The following is a 16825-nucleotide window of genomic DNA, read 5'->3' on the forward strand; positions in this document are numbered from 1 at the left end:
ATTTACTTGTCCAAGTGTGTTTTAAGTGCTGTTATAGTACCTGCCTCAGTACCTCCTCTGGCACCCATTTCCATATACCCACCACACTCTGTGTGTCCCTCAGGTTCCTATTAAATCTTGCCCCTCACACCTTAAACATATGTCCTCTGATTCTTGATTCCCCAACCCTGGGTAAAAGACTCTGTGCATTCAGCTTATCTATTCCCATCATAATTTTATACACCTTGATAAGACCACCTATCAGCCTCCTGCACTCCAAGGAATAAAGTCCTCCTCTGCCCAACCTCTCCCTGTATCTCAAGCCCTTGAGTCCAGGCATCATGTTCATAAATCCTCTTTGACCACTTTCCAGGTTAATGACATCCTTCCTACAGCAGGGTGACTAAAACTGAACACAATACTCCAAATGCGGCCTTACCAACATCTTGCACAATTGTGATACAACGTCCCAGTCAAAATGAAGCAAAATTCTTGACGTAGAACTCTAAGAGATGGAACATAGCAGGTGATGACCAAAGCCACTGAAACTACTGTGATGAACTGGATTGTGCAAGAGAGCAGCCAAATGGATGGAGAATGATACATCCAGGACCAAAACACTTGGATTGGGTAATCAAGTGATTCCCAACCAGCTCTTGCAGAAATCACAGGAGTATTGGCAGAGGATAATGTTTTCAACAAATCGGATATGAGAAACTGCTGCTGAAAAGTGATGCATGATACAGACTTTACTTTTAATACCTTTAACAGATCATTTGTGCATTACACCTTTTTCAATGGTTCCTTTTCACATGTACCGAGATACAGTGAAATTATTTTTTTGCATATAGATGTCAGGTGTTGTCAGGGACTATGGAGAGAGGCAGGAGAATGGGTTTGAGAGGGAAAGATAGATCAGCCATGATTGAATGGCGGAATAGACTTGATGGGCCGAACGGCCCAATTCTGCTTCTACAACTTATGAACTTATCAGTAAATTATCACTGTACATAACCACAATCCCAAATTAGTTTTGGATGACCACTACAAGCTTCCGTTTCTTCAAAAGGATACATGACTTAGGAGCCAAAACACTAACCACAGCAGTTTGAAAGCTGCTTGCCGAGCAAGAGATTCCTGTGACACTGGTACATGATCTAATTCACAGCTAGAGAATTTAAAGTTTACAGGGTACTGCGGCTCAACATTGTGGCTCTCCGGAAAGACAAAGTAACCCATAACAAATGCAAAGACAAAGTGGGACACAGATCTTGTCTTGAAGACATTCCTCTCAAATGATATAAAATCTCCAGCCCAGTTACTGAATGAGAGAAAACGTAAAGACAATTTTGAAAAGGAAATGTATCCTCCACAAAACCAATGAAAAGCAAGACACTGGCTGACTCTTGCCCCGGTAAGAGGCAGCGAACTTTGTAACAACCGTGCCTAATGAGAACCTGCGTTGTTGAGAGGGTTTGCACCACATTTGTGGGATCCATTTAAGGAAATCCGGATCACAGCTAAAATGATCAATTATAGTTGATATTCCAAGAGACAGGCCCAAAGAAGAGATGAAACAGGATCTATCTTTGGCCTACAGCACAACTGGCAAAAGAAAGAAAATCAATAGCCTGCAATATTGAATATAAATTCCACAACGACTGGAGTATCATCAAAGAACCTGTAATGTTGAGTATATATTGAGTATAACTTTTAAAACAATAAGATCATCAAGCACTATTGTGCCAACAATGGTATCCATTTATTATTGTCACGTTTACAGTGATAGAGGAAAAAACTTTATTAAACTAAAATCTAAATTTGTCCAGGCAAATCATACCATACATGAGTACATCAGGTGGTGTAAAGATTTTAAAAAGAGTGCAGTATATAATGTCACAGCTATGAAGAAAGTGGAGATAAAACAGACATGGATAACAATCTATTCTTCCATTAGATTGGAATTTCAGAGAATGAATCCTCGGCATATGAGAGGTTTGTTCCAAAGTCTGATAATAATGGGGAAGAAGTTGTCCTTGCAATTGGTGGTCAGTGCTTTCAAGCTTTCATACCTTCTGCACAACAGGAGATGGGAGAGGAGAAAATAACAGGGTAGTGAGTGGTCCTTGATTATGTTGGCTGCTTTCCTAAGGCAGCGTGAAGTACAGAAGGGGTCGATGGAAGAGGGAAGCTGTTTTGCAGATGGATCAAGACACATTATTGCTGATATTTACATCTAGGAACTTGAAGCTCTCGACTAGTGAGAGACACTTCAGCACCATTAATACAGATCGGGGTGTGCATTCCATCTTGCTACCTGAAATCGATAACCAGCTCATTATTTTGCTGAAACAGAGAGGTATGTTATTGTCCTAGCACCATGCTGGTAAGCTGTCTATCATCCTCCAGTATTCTGTCTGGCCTTTGTTTGTGATCTGCCCACTACCATGGTGTCATCTGAAAATTTGTAAATGGTGCTTGAACTGAATTTGGCTGCACGGTGGTGATGGTATAAGGAGTATATAGGGAGTATAGTAAAGGGCTGAGAATTCCAGTATTGAAAATTATCGTGAAGGATCTCTTGTCACCTATTCTTACTAAATGCAGTCTGAGTCAGGAAGTTAGGGATCCAGTTGCAAAGGTAAATGCTGATTTCAAGGTCCAAGACTTTGGAAAATAATATGGTTAGAATTATTGTGTTGAAGGCAGAGCTATGGTCTGCTTAAGGGATTGGACAGGCTAGATGCAGGCAAAATGTTCCCCATGTTGGGGTAGTCGAGAACCAGGGGTCACAGTTTAAGAATAAAGGGTAGGCCATTTAGGACTGAGAAGAGGAAAAGTTTTTTTCACCCAGAGAGTTGTGAATCTGTGGAATTCTCTGCCACAGAAGGCAGTAGAGGCTAATTCACCAGGTGTTTTCAAGAGAGAGTTAGATTTAGCTCTTAGGGCTAACGGAATCAAGGAATATGGGGAGAAAGGAGGAACAGGGTACTGATTTTGGATGATCACCCAATGATTATATTGGTTGAAAAGGCCGAATGGCCTACTCCTGCACCTATTTTCTATGTTTCTGTGTTTCTATTCTGATACCGATTTACTTGTTATCCACATGGTTCAGGGATGAGCCAGGAAGATAGCGTCTGCCTGGACCTGTTGTGGCATTAGGAGAATTGTAATGGATCAAAGCTGTCTAGAAGGCTGGAGACAACGTGCACCATACCAGCCTCTCAAAACACTCCTTGATGGTGCATGTCAGTCACTGGATGGTAGTCTTTAAAGCATGCCACCATTTCTTGCTGTGACACCAGAATAACATAATAGTGGTCTTCATAAAGCAGATGGGAACGTCAAATTTGAGTAGAGAAAAGTTAAAGAAGTCTGTGAATACTTCTGCTAACTGCTAACTATGAGAGCATATCTGTGCAGGTTATGAGGTTATAGCCAGGGAATCCATCTGGGCCAGTTGCTTTGTGTGGGTTCATCCTCATTAAATCATCAGGTAAAATGTTTCTGGAACATGGAAAGGAAAAATAATTTAAAGAGAAAGGGATGTTACATTCTTACAAAAATAAATAAACATTATTGGCACAAGTATGCTGTTTGTAATTGTTTTTCCGTATTGTTCATTTGTGCACAGTATTCTGTGATTCATTATTCACACACCTTGGCTCTTGGTACCACATGGCCTTTAGCTTGAAAATAAATACAAAGGAAGTTAAAGATCTGCATTTTAAATTTTAATTAATTTTATTCATGTTTTCTTCGATTTGTGGTTCAATTGTTATTGTTTTTTTCTTCCTCTTCTTAGGCTGTCCCTTAAAGATTGAGGATGATTATCCTCCATTCCAATATTGTGGTTCTGAGGCAACTGATGAGGCTAACATGGGGTCCGGAAACACTTCCACAGGGGGGGACCAAAGGGGCAGGAGAATGGTAGTGTTATGGTGATGCAATTGTTTCACTGCTTGCACAGGGTGTGAATTTGTCAATACCATCCTTTCTTCACTTTGAGTGGTCACAGGCCAGGTATGAGTACATCCTTTAATCTTCTCTGTCCGCCTGATAATCTCCTCCAAGAAGCTCAGAATGGACCGAGAGTCTCCACTGGGTATTAGGCACATGAATGATGTGTACCACCTAGCGCAGCGGCCTGAATGTAATTGGGGCCTCAATACTGAGGGCATGAGTCCAGGAAAAGGTAACATTGATCCACTTATGCTTCCAGAGAATTTGAGGATTTTACAACTATTAAATCACACATTACAACTCTGAATCATCTCATTACTCTATTCCATTGATGCAGAAATGGTCTTTATTTTCTATAGGGAATTTTTTTCTAAAAAATGCAAGAGGTTGCCAGCTGATGATGCAACATGGTTTGTGTTTTACATTAATTGTTACAGATTGGCGTAAACTGCTTGGAAAGTTTTGATTAACTTCAGTAATTACAGAAATTATCAATGTTTACTTGATATCCAAAACAGGAAATTCATGTTTAATTCTGTATTTGAGCAGCAATTAAACACACCAGCATATCATTTTCCAACTACTTCACATTGTTTTGATGTTAAAAGAGAATCAAGGAGTACAGTCCATAATTAGAAAGCCCACATTGTACAGAATTTAACCTTTAATATTTTATCTACATTTCTTTAACAATTGTCCTTTTTTTTGCCAAAATGAATTAGTTGCATTAATAAAAGGAAACAGTCTTGTGACACTAAAGTATGTGAAACACGTGAAACATCTAAACTGCTGGAAAAATGTTAACAATTGTACGATAGTCAAAAGTTAAAAAGCATGTTACCCTCACCAGAACAGACAAAAGCGACTTTCACTGCATCTCTTAAGGCTGAAGTAATTCCCACATGACAAAAAACATGACATTTTCCAATATGTTATTCTATAGAAACAGAAGCTATTCATCCTTTCAACAGACAAATTGGCCCAAAGTGTAATCATATGGTGTTTCTTCAGCACCAAGATAATAATTTTCAAGAGAAAATCACTTGTAAACTGCAAACAGTGATCATGATCGGAATACACATTGAACACTTAGGCAGTTGTACAAGACATTGGTGAGGCCACACTTGGAGCACCATGTTCAGTTTGGGGCACCCTGCTATTGGAAAGATGCCATTAAACTGGGAAGGGTGTAAAGAAGATTTACGAGGATGTTGCCAGGACTCGGGGGCCTGAGCTACAGGGAGAGAATAGGCAGGTTAGGACTTTATTCCCTTGTGTGCGGGAGGCTGAGGGGTAATCTTATTGGGGTGTATAAGATCATGAGGAGAATAGATAGGATAAATGCACAGAGCCTTTTTTACTCAGCTTGGGGAATCAAGAAATAGGTTTAAGGTGAGAGGGGAACCTCAGTCTTAATAAGAGCCCTGACCCGAAACATTGTTCATTCCCTCCAGTAATGAATGAATGAATGAATGAATGAATGAATGAATGAATGAATGAATGAATGAATGAATGAATGAATGAATACTTTATTGTCACATGTGACAAGTCACAGTGAAATTCTTTGCTTGCAAACCCAAGGTCTGCAAATAGTCGCCCGTAAAGGAAGCTTACAAAGTTACAAATCCCCCTTCCCCCCCACACGCCAGGTCCCCCTTTGTTCTTCCCCCTTTCCCCCCTCCCTTACAGCAGTTCCCCCCAAGACGGGTCCTCCATTGTCCATTGTTCTTCCCCCTCCCTCACGCCAATTCCCCCACACCGGGTCCTCCTTTGTCTTGCCTGACCCACTGAATCCTCCAACATTTTGTTTCTTTTGCTCAAGATTCTAGGATCTGCGGTTTCTTGTGTTTCTAACACATCAGGGGCAACCAACAGTGGTTAGTTTATCTATCAATCTGCACACCTTTGGGTGCTCACAGTCACTGTGAGAACATGCAAACAAATAGAAACATAGAAAGTAGGAGGCCATTTGGCCTTTTGAGCCAGCACCGCCATTCATTGTGTTCATGGCTGATCATCTACAATCAGTAACCTGGGACTGCCTTCTCCCCATATCCCTTGATCGCTCTATCACCTAGAGCTCTATCTAAATCTCTTTTAAATTCATCCAGTGAATTGGCCTCCATTGGCTTCTGTGGCAGAGAATTCCACAAAATCACAACTCTCTGGGTGAAAAAGTTTCTTTTCACCTCAGTTTTAAATGGCTTCCCCTTTATTCTTAGACTGTGTCCCCTGGTTCTGGACTCCCCCAACATTGGGAACATTTTTCCTGCATCTAGCTTGTCTAGTCCTTTTATTATTTTATACGTCTCTATAAGATCCCCTCTCATTCTTCAAAATTCCAGTGAATACAAGCCTAGCCTTTCCAATCGTTCCTCATATGACAGTCCCTCCATCCCAGGGATTAACCTCATAAACTTACGCTGCACTGCCTCAAGAGCAAGGACATCCTTCCTCAAATCAGAAGACCAAAACTGCACACAATACTCCAGATGTGGTCTCACCCAGGCCCTATACAACTGCAGAAGGACTTACTTGTTCCTGTACTCAAATCCTCTCGTTATGAATGCCAACATCCCATTAGCTTTCTTCACTGCCTGCTGTACCTGCACGCTTACTTTCAGTGGCTGGTGTACAAGGACACCAAGGTCTCGTTGCACTTCCCTTTTACCTAATCTGACACATAGAAACATAGAAACATAGAAAATAGGTGCAGGAGTAGGCCATTCGGCCCTTCGAGCCTGCACCGCCATTCAATATGATCATGTCTGATCATCCAGCTCAGTAACCTGTACCTGCCTTCTCTCCATACCCCCTGATCCCTTTAGCCACAAGGGCCACATCTAACTCCCTCTTAAATACAGCCAATGAACTGGCCTCAACTACCTTCTGTGGCAGAGAATTCCACAGACTCACCACTCTCTGTGTGAAGAAATGTTTTCTCATCTCGGTCCTAAAAGACTTCCCCCTTATCCTTAAGCTGTGACCCCTGGTTCTGGACTCCCCCAACATCGGGAACAATCTTCCCGCATCTAGCCTCTCCAACCCCTTAAAATTTTTATATGTTTCTATAAGATCCCCCCTCAGTCTTCTAAATTCCAGCGATTACAAGCCTAGTCTATCCAGTCTTTCTTCATATGAAAGTCCCGCCATCCCAGGGATCAATCTGGTGAATCTTCTCTGTACTCCCTCTAAGGCAAGAACGTCTTTCCTCAGATTAGGAGACCAAAACTGCACACAATACTCCAGGTGCGGTCTCACCAATGCCCTGTACAACTGCAGTAGAACCTCCCTGCTCCTAAACTCAAATCCTCTTGCTATGAATGCCAACATACCATTCGCTTTCTTCACTGCCTGTTGCACCTATACGCTTGCTTTCAATGACTGGTGCACCATGACACCCAGGTAACGTTGCATCTCCCCTTCTCCTAATCGGTCACCATTCAGGTAATACTCTGCTTTCCTGTTCTTGCCGCCAAAGTGGATAACCTCACATTTATCCACATTATATTGCATCTGCCATGCATTTGCCCACTCACCTAACCTATCCAAGTCACTCTGCAGCCTCCTAGCATCCTCCTCGCAGCTAACACTGCCACCCAGCTTCATGTCATCCGCAAACTTAGAGGTGTTGCATTCAATTCCCTCGTCCAAATCATTAATATACACTGTAAATAACTGGGGTCCCAGCACTGAGCCTTGCGGTACCTCACTAGTCACTGCCTGCCATTCCGAAAAGGACCCGTTTATTCCTACTCTTTGCTTCCTGTCCGCCAACCAATTTTCTATCCACCTCAACACTGAACCCTCAATACCGTGTGCTTTAAGTTTGTACACCAATCTCCTATGTGGGACCTTGTCGAAGGCCTTCTGAAAGTCCAGATACAACACATCGACTGGTTCTCCCTTATCCACTCTACTAGTTACACCCTCGAAAAATTCTATAAGATTCGTCAGACATGATTTGCCTTTTGTAAATCCATGCTGACTTTGTCCGATGATTTCACCACTTTCCAAATGTGATGCTATCACATCTTTAATAACTGACTCTAGCATTTTCCCCACTACCGATGTTAGGCTAACTTGTCTATAATTCCCCGTTTTCTCTCTCCCTCCCTTTTTAAAAAGTGGGGTTACATTAGCTACCCTCCAGTCTTCAGGAACTACTCCAGAATCTAAAGAGTTTTGAAAAATTATCACTAATACATCCACTATTTCTGAGGCTACTTCCTTAAGCACTCTGGGATGCAGCCTATCTGGCCCTGGGGATTTATCTGCCTTTAATCCATTTAATTTACCTAACACCACTTCCCGACTAACCTGGATTTCCCCTCAGTTCCTCCATCTCATTAGACCCCCGGTCCCCTGCTATTTCCGGCAGACTGTTTATGTCTTCCTTAGTGAAGACAGAACCAAAGTATTCGTTCAATTGGTCTGCCATCTCCTTGTTCCCTATGATCAATTCACCTGTTTCCGACTGCAAGGGACCTACATTTGTCTTAACTAATCTTTTTCTCTTCGCCATTGAGATAATAATCTGCCTCCTTATTTTTGCCACCAAAGTGGATAACCTCACATTTATCTACATTATTCTGCATCTACCATGCATCTGCCCACTCACCAAACCTGTCCAAGTCACCCTGCAACCTCCTAACATCCTCTTCGCAGTTCTAACTCCTCACTGACAACACCAGTTATCAGCATTGAACATTGCTGTAATAATTGAAGTAGTCAACATTTTGATGAATCAATAATTTTAAAATGCATGAAATTGGAATTAATCTAATTCTGCCAACTTCTTCCAACAAAAATTTACAAAGCTGGTCTTGTCATGGACACGTTGTTTCCTTTATTGAAATGCATAGGTGTGTATGCATGGACAGATGTTTACATTGACTTGACTCTGAGAAGTTAATTCAACAAATTTATTTCTATTAAGTAATAACTCTCTCCTCCCTTAAACATACGTTTGTGCACTTATGTTGTACTCAGATATTTCAGGTGTCAAATTAAGGTTGTTGCTCTAATATTAAAGAGTATTAAGTGAGTGCTGCATTGTAGGAAGTGTAGTATTTTGAATGAGACAGTAACCAAGATATGAATTTACCATTTCAAATAAAATCTGAGAGTTCCCTCTGGTGAATACTTGGGTACAACCTGACAATTTTGAATAGTTCCTTCTCACCTCAGAACTGGCCCTCATGCTCCAAGAATCTGAAGCCATTTGTACTGCACCAATGCATTAATCTAAATTAACCAAGGGTCAGCCTTAGAACATTTGATATAGAACAGTACAGCACGGGAATAGACCGTTTAGCGCACAATGTTTGTGCTGAACGTGATGACAAGACCTGTCATCTTACCTTACTTACTTACCTTACTTACTTACCTGTCAGTATATACTCTTGGGTATTTATTCACAAAGTGCTGGAGTAACTCAGCAGGTCGGGCAGCATCTCGGGAGAGAAGAAATGGGTGACGTTTCGGGTCGAGACCCTTCTTCAGACTCCATTCCTTATATATCAATGTGCCTATCTGAAAGTCACTTAAATGATATTTTCTGATCCACCTCCAACACTACCTCTGGCAACGCATTCCAGGTACTCACCACCCCCTGTGGAAACAAAAACATGCTTGGGCAAAACTCCTTAATACTTTGCCCCTCTTACCTTAAAGCTATGCCCTCTATATTTGATATTTCCATCCTGGAAGAAATGTTCTGATTGTCTACCCTATCTATGCCTCTCATAATTTTATATAATTCTATCAGATCTCCCCTCAATCTCTGACATTTCAGTGAGAATAAGCCAACCATTCCATATTGCTAATGCCCCCTAACCCAGGCATCGTTCTGGTAAACCTCCTCTGCATCTTTTAGGGTTACAAAAAACAATAGAAGCAAGCCTCTGCTAGTGTCCATAATTAATTTTTTAATTGTTAAATTTAAATTTGAATGAATGAATGAATGAATGAATACTTTATTGTGGTATGTGACGTTACAGTGAAATTCTTTGCTTGCATGACCAAGGTATGCAAATAGTCTCGCATAAAGGGCACTGACAAAGTTATCCGCACCAGGACCCCCTTTGTTCCTCCCCCCTCCCCCTCGTCACAGTAGTCCCCCCACGCCGAGCCCTCCATTGTCCATTGCTCTTTGAGATGTTAATATTAATAACCGAAAAACAAGAATACCTTGCCTGGTTTCAGCCACCATAATCTGACTTCCGACAGTATGACATGCACATATAGTAGGTATATAATAGTCCAGCTGCCACCATCACTTTTGATAACTCCACTGGTCCCAGTTAATCAGAAATATTGAAAAACAGTTAAAATAATTAAACCTAATGATAAAAAATCAATTGAAAAACATTTGGGGCAAATTGATTTACATTAAAGAAAAACACATGCCTGTACTTAGCTTTTCAATGCAGGTTGGCGACCAAATTCTGCACAGTGTGCGGTGGAAGAGTTGCTGCCTTACAGCGCAGAGATGCGGGTTCGAACCTAACTATGGATGCTGACTGTATGGAGTTTGTTTGTACATTCTTCCTGTGACTGCATGCGTTTTCTCTGGGTGCTCCATTTTTCCCCCACATTCGAAGGACATGGAGGTTTGTAGGTTAATTGGCTTCTGTAAATTGCCTCGAGTGGTTAGGATAAAACGAGTGTGCTGGTGATGGCTGGTTGGCATGGACTCAGTGGGCCAAAGAGCCTGTTTCCATGCTGTATTTGTAAACTAAACTACACTGAACTAAACTGAGTGGGAAAACACTGCTGGTATAAAGCTGAGGGTCTGGATGTGATTACACATCTGATCCATCAGCCCATCATAGCAGTGCCCTGAACCAGAGGCTAGCAGGACAGTAGCTGCAGTGACATATGCCTCCCTTCTAGTTCACGTTCTCTGCATCTCAGTGTACAGGCACACAAATCAGGAATATAATGTATTTTTGCTAATGTAATATTGAGTGTGAATCCCATTAGGAATTAATAAACTGCTCTCCAGGTGTATATCTTATTATAGTATTTTATACATCATATTATGTTGAATGGGCTCGGGCTGTGTGGTTTGTGTGATAATAGGTATACTTAAAGAAATGTTCTTTCCCTCGCTGGAAGTTATTTTGTTGAATAAATCACATTGTCAGTTTATTTTACTGCCTAATCTCCAGTATGAAACTAATGCAAGGAATGAGCAGACCCATACACAGCAGTGAAGCAGACAAGGAAATGACAAAATCAACCCATTGCGAATAAATGCCACCAATGCACTCATCTAGGCAAAAGCATTATTCATTTATTTATTTATACTTCAGAGTCCGGGTGCCACTGGTAAGGCCAGCATTTATTGCCAATGCTGAATCATCCTTGCAAAGGTGCTGGTAATACACTTTCTTTAACCATTGTGGTCTTTTTGTTGACGGTGCTCCTAGGGGCAGCAAGGTGGCATAGCGGTAGAGTTGCTGCCTTACAGCGCTGACAGTTCCCGAGAACCGGGTTTGATTCTGACTATGGGTGCTGTCTGTTCGGAGTTTTTACGTTCTCCCCGCGACTGCACGGGTTTTCTCCAAGATCTTCGGCTTCCTCCCACACTCCAACGATGTATAGGTTTGTAGGTCAATTGGCTTGGTAAAAATGTGAAATTGTCCCCAACGTGTGCAGGATAGTGTTAATATGAGGGGATCGCTGGCCGGTGCAGATTCAGTGGGCCGAAGGGCCAGTTTCTGCGCTCTATCTCTAAACTAACCTAAACTAAGCATTGTTGGTATTGAATTTCTAGGTCAAGATTGTAGGTGCCTTGGAAGAGAACTTGTAGGTGATGGTGTTCCTGTGCACCTTTGTCTGCCTTGGTGGTAGAACTTGTAGGTGATGGTGTTCCTGTGCACCTTTGTCTGTCTTGGTGGTAGAACTTGTAGGTGATGGTGTTCCTGTGCACCTTTGTCTGTCTTGGTGGTAGAACTTGTAGGTGATGGTGTTCCTGTGCACCTTTGTCTGTCTTGGTGGTAGAACTTGTAGGTGATGGTGTTCTTGTGCACCTTTGTCTGTCTTGGTGGTAGGACGTAGTTTGAGAGGTGCTGTTGGAGGAGCTTCGGTAAGTAACTGCAGAATGTTTTGTAGATACAATACACTGCAGTCACTCTGCCCCGTGATGAAGGGAATGAAGTTATAGGGCGGTTGATGCAATGCCAGTAATGCCCGTTGCTTTGTCTTGCATGATGCAAAGCTTGCTGAGAGCTTACGGAGTTGCATTCACCCACACAATGGTATTCCATTATTAGAGATAGCAGCCATTGTCAAAGAGTATTAAAAAAAACAGAAGGTATGGTAGCCATTAATACAAGCGAACCAGCCTTTCAACTTTGTTCTAATGTAACACACAAGCAGTTTTGAAATACAAGGACTGCTATATAAATAATGACAACTGTCTGTGATGAGTGCAGATCATAATTCAGAATGGGAGGCTACGCAACAGGTATGTTTTGAAAATTGACAATGCAGACACTTGTAGAAAGATATTCTGTTAAATAAACTGGCATTCGCTGACACAATCAATGAATTTTAGGGCTTCTATGAAGTGGAGACACCAGAAACTGTAGATGTTGGAATCTTAAGCCTATCTATGTCCTCCAGATCTGCTGCCTGATCTGTTGAGTTACTCCAGCACTGTATCCTGCATCTATGAAGTGAACAGGCTACCTGCTCACGGCAGGAGGCCAAGTAAAATATATGCTTAGAGAGCTTGCATAAACAGGCATGGATTGGTTCATCTGCAATTTGGACTTGAACAATGGTGATCGGCAAAGAGCTACTCTGACTTAAAACAACTTAAGACGCTTAGTCCGCTGACCTGTCGAGCTCCTGCAATGATGTCCTGGGGTTGGGCTAATTGACCTCCAACAACCACAACCACCTTTCTTTGCATGAGCAATGACTCAAACCACTGGAGTATTTTCCCCTTGATGCTCATTGACTTCTTACCAGGAGCCACTTGTTACTACTCCAGATCAAGGGTTTAACAAAGCTATGATGAGGTCTGGAGCTGTTGCCCTAGTGAAATGCAAAGTGTGCAATGGTGAACAGTTTATTGATAAGTAAATACTGCTTGATAGCACTAGTATCAAGAGGTTTCATAATGTTATTAATGATTGAGAGTAGAATGATTTGACAATGATAAGCTAAATTAGATTTTCATGCTTTTTTATGAAGAGGGCATCACTGTTTAACATCTTTGAGCTAAACGGCAGTGGATCGATACAGGAGAATCTAATTCCTCAGGAGTGGGGGAAGTATTTTAACAATATTAATATATAAACAATACATTAATAGGTCTTCATCTAATTGTGTATAGAAAACATAAACAGTGTAATGAAGAATGTAATTGCTTGCCATTTCATTGAGAGTGAATGTGCTGAATTCTGTTAATCGAAACAACCCACCTGCAAGCTCTGATTCCTGCAAAGGCTAAAATTTATCCAGGTTTCCATAGTAACATGGTTCTATTAAACAAGTGGATTTTGCTTAAATGAATCCTGTTCTGCAACAGGACTGATCCCTTAGGAGATAAACTGAGAAGAAATAAATAAAAGGGGATCATGTTGGTTATCCAGCTAAGGGCACTGCTTTGCAAGAAATGGAACTGAAATGCCAAGATTAGAGAATTCTTGCTATTTGGGATCACATTGAACTACGGATCTCACTGACATTAGATATATTTTTTCAATTATTCAGGAATTAAATGGGAAGCAAACACTTCACATTAAATTGTTTAAAATGCCACTGGAAAGTAATCCATAATTGAAAAAACGGTGTGAATAGTGCTCTTCTCTCTGGCTGGACGCACTGTTGAACTTCAGACTGAACTCATGACCCTTGCTTTATCGTGACACAATAGGCTTGATATTAGATGGTGGGAAACAGAGTCAGAGGCTCATTTCACATTCAGCTCCAATTCATCAGCTTGGCGAGGTCTTCCAGCAACTATAATGGCTGCTGCAATTGATGTTTAAATCAATTTGTGATGGTGACAGCATGGCTGGCCTCTAGACTGTTACAATTGTGGATTACAACTAGGATATGGATCCGTTGTTCTGCTGTGCATGCTTGCAATACCGTGCAGTTTGGAGAAACAATGGATAGAATTCTTTCACAAAGTGGGTGCACATATTCATCACCACAGAGTGCATGATGCCATTTCTTCATTGTGAAGTGTCGGAGAGAAGAATTATTGCACTGTTGTGCTGTACAGTATGGATTTGTGAAAGTCTAAATCCTGTTCCAAGCTCAGTTGCAAACATGCAAGAAAAAAAATGTTTTTTGTTTGTCTTGATAATTTTATTCTTACGATAGTGAGTGAGTGAGTGAGTGAGTGAGTGAGTGAGTGAGTGAGTGAGTGAGTGAGTGAGTGAGTGAGTGAGTGAGTGAGTGAGTGAGTGAGTGAGTGAGTGAGTGAGTGAGTGAGTGAGTGAGTCAGTCAGTCAGTCATGCTACTAACTATACAACTGGGCTATGGTGCGTTAGGATGGGGGTGGGGAGGGAGAGAAAAATGTCATTAAAGTTCAGTCTGCATGATGCATCAATTATCTGTCCTGCAGGGAATATTCCTTCCTCGCCAAAATGCAAGAATATATTAATTAAGCCGCATTTTCCATGGGTGTAGCAAAAAATCTAGGAGATAATTTTTACATAAAAATATCCTTTGAGAGCCTTATGAATGATGCATGTTTTGTTCCAGGCTAAGGTAACTGAGTGGGTCGTTAAATTTCCATGGCAACAATGTTGTCTGCAGCAGCCATGAATGCGAACATACTGACTGCGGAAAAGCAATCCCCAGAGGCCTAAACTGAAATAGATTCAAGATGGCAGGATGTGAACACAATGAGGAAGAAAACCTCAGAGTACAATCCTTATGTTATATGCGGACCACCCGAAACAGAACACTAGTATCTTGCAGGATTGCTCCGATATTATCTTTCAGCTTATGAGAAGAAAAGCCATGCCTTTTTAAACAAATCCCTTCGAAATGTTCACTGTTAGAAGTAATATTTATCAGTGTAACCAGCAAACCTTTGCAGGTAGGTTATGAAAACCCTGTTGTTGTTTTTTTCCCCCAGTTTTACTGAACATCTTTCTACATGCAACGCATGATTCCTTCGCCTGTCTTTGCTAAATGTGCTGACTGCTTGGCAACAGATAGCGTCCTTGAGTCAGAGGGGGTCGGGGTGTGCATTCTCACGTATATCCCTTCATCGTCGAGAGTGAATTTTTTAGACAACCTCGCCCTTTAATTTGAAGGTAACACCCAGTAGAGCGAAGAATGTACATTTTTTTTTCCTACAATCCTGCAGATTAAGATTTTTAGTGTAACAGTCCTGCACTGTAGAAATGCCCCATTTGCATTGGCCAGGCATCTTTAAAATTGCATGTTGGCAAAAAGGCATTATGTAGTTGGAATGCTGATCTTTTTTTTTAACTATTCACTTGGGGTCAAATAAGAAAGCCCTATTATAACCCACAGAAAAATCATGCAGGCTTTGAAATGGTCATGGTAACTTTCCTACTGAATTCTTTTGATATCAATCGAAAATATGTATGATGCTGTGCAATTTTAAAATCCACCTCATTCTGGTGTGTAAAGCAAACCACGAGTTGTGCTTCCTGCACAAGCTTCCATGTTCAGAAATCTCCACCCACCAAACAGCCCATCCCTGAGTGCAGACAAATACAGACACCCTCATAACTCAAGAGTAGCTGGTGCTCGGTAAAATTATTTAAGTCTTGCTATTTGATTTGATTGAATTTGTGAGGTTGTTTTCTGTATAAGCTTCTCTCGAATTGGTCTCATGCTATTTAATTTCATGCCTTAACTGATTGAAATCATGTAACTCATTCCCATTAACATTTTCATGGCTTATCTGAAACCATTTTTGATCAATACGATTACTATAAATTGTATCAAGCATATAGTCAACTGCAGGTATCAACGTGAGATTTATGTAAACATAAAACAAGCCCCTAAGTAATATTGAAAATAGTGTTTTCTCCCTGTTAGCACTTAAATGTGGAAGCAAAGAAATCCTCTGCCCCCTTTTGTACAGAGCAGCAAACTGTCTATTCACACTCCACATATAAATATTCACAGGAATGTGCTATCTTGTGGAATTTAAATGATGAATAAAACATCTTGAGATTCCAATCATTATTTTACCAACATATTTGCAACTGTTTTTTTTAATCATATTCAACGACTTAGCCATAAACCACAGATGCATATCATTAGCAAAAATAACAACTTGCATTTATATAGGACCATTATTAGTCAAATATCTGAAGGCATTTTGAAGGAGCACAATCAGAAATTAAATTATAAGCTTCCCAAGTAGTTAATTGAACAAAATCAACGTTTAGAAGACACAAGAGGGACTGCAGATGTTGGAATCTGGGGCAACAAACAAAATGCTTCAGGAACTCTGCAGGTCGAGCAGCATTTGTGGGGAGGAAAGAAATGGTTAAGTTTTTGGGTCAAAGACCTGCATCAGGACTTAGAGTGGAGAGAGGACATAGCCAGTATAAAAATGAAAGGGGGAGGGGGAGGAGGCTGGTGAGACAAAACAGCTCGAGGTAATCAGTGGACAGAGGAGGGGTGAAGAATAATGGGCATATGGAGCCAGATAGGGGAGCAGGAGGCGATGAGGTTGGGAGACAAGGGCAGGTGGGTGATGAATAGAGGCAGACTGAACAAGGAACATAGAACAGTATAGCACAAGAACAAGCCCTTCGGTCTCCAATGTCCGTGCCACATATGATGTCAAGTTAAACTAATTTCCTCTGCCTGCACTTGATTGAAATCCCTTCATATCCATGCGCTATCTAAAAGCGA

The 16825-nt window shown here is 41.2% G+C and overlaps 1 long non-coding RNA gene across 1 annotated transcript in view; it reads left to right on the forward strand.

The window, feature by feature from the left end:
* Window positions 1–14803: 14803 nt before the first annotated feature.
* Window positions 14804–16825, forward strand: part of LOC144594019 (uncharacterized) — a 35294-nt gene continuing 33272 nt past the window's right edge. The window contains exon 1 of the long non-coding RNA XR_013547319.1: window positions 14804–15020. This is a non-coding gene — a long non-coding RNA (uncharacterized LOC144594019). The remainder of the gene's footprint in view (window positions 15021–16825) is intronic.

The sequence above is a fragment of the Rhinoraja longicauda genome, chromosome 5, assembly GCF_053455715.1.
Source record: "Rhinoraja longicauda isolate Sanriku21f chromosome 5, sRhiLon1.1, whole genome shotgun sequence".
Classification (NCBI taxonomy): domain Eukaryota; kingdom Metazoa; phylum Chordata; class Chondrichthyes; order Rajiformes; family Arhynchobatidae; genus Rhinoraja; species Rhinoraja longicauda.